Source organism: Perna viridis, chromosome 11 (assembly GCF_037379345.1).
Source record: "Perna viridis isolate PV_CMFRI_1.1 ecotype Kerala chromosome 11, ASM3737934v1, whole genome shotgun sequence".
Taxonomy (NCBI): domain Eukaryota; kingdom Metazoa; phylum Mollusca; class Bivalvia; order Mytilida; family Mytilidae; genus Perna; species Perna viridis.
The window spans coordinates 16,696,539-16,702,577 of record NC_142455.1 but is presented as its reverse complement, the minus strand read 5'-3'; positions in this window follow the sequence as shown (position 1 = coordinate 16,702,577).

Sequence of the window (6,039 nt, the reverse complement as noted above, 5' to 3'; positions counted from 1 at the left end):
TAACTCGCCCATCCACCAAAATTAGCGACAATGTGTGGATAATTTGATGAAGTAGGCGTGACTAGTGGGCGGGGCAATCAGATTAAGAAGGAACGTGTAAACAGGCGCCACTTTGTCGCTTGCAAAGAGATAGACTTTAAAACACTGTCTCTATAAAAAGCGTGTTGATTTTAGAAGTCTGGCGATTGACTGATTATATTCTGTGATTAGTGTGCCTGTTCATTTTCATTTATCCTACTATTCAGATGTGAAATGTACGGAAAAATGTTTTTAAATCCCCCGTAATCCGGCTATTTATTAGAAATTACCTCAATGTCTCATTTTTACGAAGAGAAATATCGTACAGCTTGAGAGCAACACATCGGGGAATTTATAACATCTGTGTTAATAATGTTTAAACATATTATTATTATTATTATTTATTTTATTATTTTTATTATGATGATGATGATGATTATTATTATTATTATTATTATTATTATTATTATTATGTAAAGATACCGTAGAATAATTACTTAAACGTTTATAATATTTTTTTACATTGAAGCATCAGTTACATGTGTCTAGGGATCCGTGTAACTTGAAAAAAACTACAAACATTTTGTTTGTAAAGAAGGGAAAAAAGTGGTACTTTTAATAGAATCCCATATAAATCCTGTGATTTTACTTCCACTGGGGTTATTTAAAACAAGTCAATTCAAACAAAGAATTATTACCAAATGAAACTTAACAAAAAAACAAACAAACAAAACAAAACAAAACAAAGACAAAGACATAGACAACACTAAGACAAAAAAAGAGTGAAGCAAAATTAGATAAATTAAAAAAGATAAAAATAGTTTCTTTGTACTATGTATTTTCATAAAATGAGTGATTTGCACTGCGTCATAAAGAGAGTAGTTTCCCTCCGCCTTTTATACCACTTCCGGAAGACAGAGTGTAACAACGTACTTACTGCTTGAACAGGACATATAGGCGACAGAAAAGCATGAGAATTTTCCATCAATGCTTTTTGTGCATAAAACTATTGAGAGATCAAACGATTGATTTCTTTGATTTTTAAACCAGAATACCCATTCAAAGTAATGGTCATTTTGTTTGATAGTAAAATACAATTATTTAAGTTTAATTAAATGTCACGATGAACAAATTCAACAAATATCAAATATGAACAACAGACGAGAAAATGGCTAACAGCTGTATCTCCCAAGTTTAACAAGACCAGAATTCAGTAAAAGAGATGCAATGAAATGTCGTTGATTCGTAAAATAGAATCCAACACGAACCCGAAGGGTTAACATCACAACAATTGTTTAAGTCTTTAAAAAAATGTTCATACATGTATTAACTTGATTTTCCTCTCACCAAACTTAAACGTTTTAAGACCAGAGATTAACACAATTATCCTACAATGTAAGGAATGTACTTATCATCATCAATAAATTTGGGAATGTGCGTCCGTTCATCTTCCGTTTAAGTTTAGATTTGCGTTGAAACTTTTTTTCACATAATAAAACCAATTGAAAGGTGCGTACATGTACACAAGAATAAAAAGGATATAATTGCATACTTTAGCGTAGTTTATCTTTGGAAAATAAAAAAATTTGGTAATTCAGGTTTCTTTTTTTCTATAACTACTCAAATTTAGGTAGTCGGAATTACTTCGCCAATTTTATATATGAAACACATTGAGTGTTATTTAGAAGAATAGTAGTGTATAAGAAGTATACTGTATTAGTTGCTATGGATAAGAAAAAAATAAAAGGAAACAATTGGAAAAACAGATATCCTGGGTATATTTAACATGCCTATAGAGAGATGGTAAGAGATTGTAAATTGTACAATGATTCAAAATTACTTGTCAGAGACCCGCGACCTGCATACACAGTGCTTCAGAGAGTCTAAGTCATGCAAACCAGAGTCCAGAAATAAGTACAAACGTACAAATACATAACCACGGAGGACTTCAAGAATGCAAACATAAACGCGACTGGAGAAGAGTACTTTGTTTTGATGAACCGGTGGTACAACTTGGATTTGTCAAATGAAGATGTAAGTAGGTGTCAATTTGACAGGACCTGTTACATGTATACATGCGTATAGTACCGGTGGCCAGATATGCGTAATTTGATTTGACGATAAACATTTGATAAGGAAAAGATTAACAGATAAATATACAAAGGAGAAAGTGACAACACGGATATAAAATCATAATTATATTGCAATAAAAGAAGGGATTGCGTAACAAGACACCATACAAGAGATGACAATTCCATTAAGAGTGTGTTGGTATCCATAATAAAAGTCCCCGTAGGTAAATTAAAATCATAGTAGTTGAAATTTGCAAAAGATAAAATCATAATAATTATATCTGAATGATACTCATCTCACGCCTGTCAAAACAAAATAATAAAAAAATGGAAAAGAGACTTTTGGAAATTCTGGAAGTGACCGTCAAGGAGACCAATTGGAACAATCGTCTGCTAAAAAAATCGGTCGATATGAGACGCAAGTACCGACGGATTTTCTTTGAGTCAATTTATCAAAGATTGTTACGATGTTTTCTTGAAGTTTAACAAATATTGTGAACATTCACTGTAAAAAAGAAAAGGCATAGTTCACAAAACGAAGTATCCCATGATGCACTGCATCCCGTAAGAACAATAAATTATGTATATGAATATAAACGTCTTAGAATGTGACGACTCTATTCGCTACGCTGCCCCATCGGATCAAATTGATACAGGGGGTGGGGGGGGGTAATATAATCATAGACGGGTCTGAAAAGTTCCCAGAACTGTAAAATTTGCAAAGCAAATTGTTGGTCGTTCCCACCGCGGGACTCGAACTTGTATCGCTGTGGCATCTATGGCAACACCGCGTGCATAAAGTCCAGCACCCTAGACCACTCGGCCAGCTAGAAGATATAAAAATAGAGCTTTCGCTGGCCTGGTCATTCCTTCTTGTAGGCTTAATATATAGTTGTAACTTGATAAGTAGGATAAAGGATCAAATTAATGATAAATGTCACAACAAATAAATAGTGTACGAACGTCTCAGAATGTGACGATTTTACTACGCTGCTCCATCAGATCAAATTGATACAGGGAGGATGATGTAAGCACATAAGGGTCTGAAAAATTTCCAACGATTTTAGAACTGTCAAAGTTTTAATCATTCCCTCTGCAGGACTCGAACTCGTACCGCTGTGACTTCTATATGGCAACTTCGCCTCCTCAAAGTCCAGCGCCAAAGTGCAGGCGGTGTTGCTGTATTTTTATATAGCATAGCTGGCCGAGTGGTCTAGGGCGCTGGACTTTGTGCAGGCGGTGTTGCCATAGATGTCACAGCGGTACGAGTTTGAGACCTACGGGTGGAACGACCAAAAATTTGTCTTCACAAATTTGAGTTCTAACATCGTTGTGAATTTTTCAGACCTTTCTACATATATATATATATCCAAAAATGTCCTTTGCGATAAAGAATTTGACAAAGATAACCATGCGAAATTTGATTAATTGCAATTTGAACAATCTGTCAAATTTATTGATATGCTTACAATAAATGGTATAAAATATGTAAAATAATTGACAATAAATAATCGATGCCAGACTATTTGTCGACTAAGTTTTGCATATTTAATGAAATCATAAATACAAATCTAGTTTTAAATAGTTACACATGCAATTAAAGATATCAACGATCCTTAAATGGGACATGCAAATTAAGACGGTGTTGGTCGGAAAAATCCTCTACCGTCTCATAATTCCAATGCACTGGGAGGGTACGGTTGTTGCAAATTATCTAACATTCATTTCCGCAAATACGAAGCTCAAGTTCGTCTTTATAGTTTGAAGAGCCCGTACATGCCAATGCATATCTCATGAATGTGGTTTTAGTTTAAACAATGATTGGGCATAGCATTAGATAGGAAAAGGGTAAAACTAGTATATTATCACAGCCGCTAATGTCTCCGCCTACGATAGTAGACAAAATGAGGCAAGTTCTGCCTTTATGCAGATTCATATATATATATATATATATATACACTCAGGTTTTTAGGTCTTTTTATGTGATATTCACATTAATCTCCTTTTAGCATTGTGGCCCAGTAACAATCACTGGCAGACCCTGGAAGGGAGACCGACTCCTTATTTATTCGAAAATTTGGTAAATATTGTGTAGCCTAGAACCCACTTTCTATTTATAACTTTGGATCGGACACCCCTTTTTATAAATCTGGACCGCCTCTGACGTTTGTATATCATCCACGTTTGAAATGGACTTCAATATTAAATTGGACTAAAATGGATGGAATATTGGATGTTTTTCTTGTAAAGTATTCAATTATAGCACGCATGTAGCTTGTTACCCTTTATTTTGGAACGACGGGTGCTCAATTAAATTGGCATAATAGTCATATTCGAATTTCACGCCTCTCCCACGCATTTTCGAAATTGGCTAAGGTGTTACGGTCCCGCGGACACGCTACAGTATACAATAATTCCAATGGATAGACATTTCAACTATCATTTTATCTCCTTATCAACTGTTATTACATGTAATTATCGCTATTATTTAAAAAAAAAAGAAAAAACGTGTCAACTTCCCGGTAGGAAAACAAAAAAAAAGGGATAAAAAACACGGATAAAACAAGCTGGAGATAACTAAGTTAAAGGCAATTGGATTATCTGTTTCCCATGGATCCTGGAGTTAAATAATATTTTGTTGTTTAGAGAGAATCACTTAGAATCGAGCTGTTTAAGTTATGTTTCTTGAGCGCCGAACGCAATGAATTTTTCGGAAAAAATGGTTGTTTTTGGCTATCATTGATATTTGTTTCCAACTTATGTGCCAGACTATCTATAACTTACACTATTCGTCGGCGTTCAAAATTTCAGAGCAATCACTTCCTAACTGTATACGTTATTTCCGATATGCATTATTTACGTGTCATGAGTTGCGATGCACAAAGCCCCATTGCCAAACCTAACAAAAACAAGTTTCTTGCTCTAAGGCGGACACAATCTGCACTTCATAAGTTAAAAAAATGATATATTGAAACACAACAATTAAATGTAACAGTGTATATTACCTATATCCAAAATGGTAATTTTTTTCAGAGATTACCAACAGGTCTTCAACAAGTGTAAACAAAGACAAATTAATGCTCACTATCTCCTGACTATCGACAGACACATGACACTACGGTGTGGTTAAACTGTAGTTTTATAAGCCCTTAACCAATCATTTGAATGCAGGTAAAACATTAACTAAAACAACACACAAATTTTCTATAAAATTCACTGAAAAAAAGATACATGTAATCATGAATTCAAAATTTTAAAGAAAAGAAAATTAATACACTCATCCATTTAAATAAAGTAATGATTCAACATTTTCCCCATTACTTAACAAGCAGAGGTGGGTTTCTCGAAGTTATCTTAGGGATAAGACGTGTCCTAAGACTATCTTAGGATTCGTCTCTCTCCTAAGTCGTGTTCTCGAAGCCATCATAAGTTAAGACGGGTCGCAATTTTCATCTTAACTTCTGGACGACTAAATAGGTTTCTTAGGATCATCTTACCGAACAAATTACCACAGAATGACCGGCACGCGTCAGTTCAAACATATTTGTAAGGAATGTGCATGATTTTAAACTTTGACCTGAATGTTTCACGATTCAGTGACACTTTATTCAAAAAAATTATATTTTTAATACATACATGAAACAATCGAAAATCAATAACTTCATTCATATTTAGAATTCACTCACATGCATATAATTAGGAATCAATCATTTGATATTTTTTTTGGTTCACCAAAAATGTGAAACAAAACTTTTTTGAAAAAAATCCATAGCCCCCAACCCCCTTATTATATATGCATTTTTGTTTATTTGATATAACAATATGAACCATTTACCCGAATTTAAATTTCTTTGAATAAAAATATAATATAAATAATAATTTAAACACTTCACAAAATATACTTAGGATGTCTTTATGACGTCTTAAGTTGAGACATGTGTGAGATAGC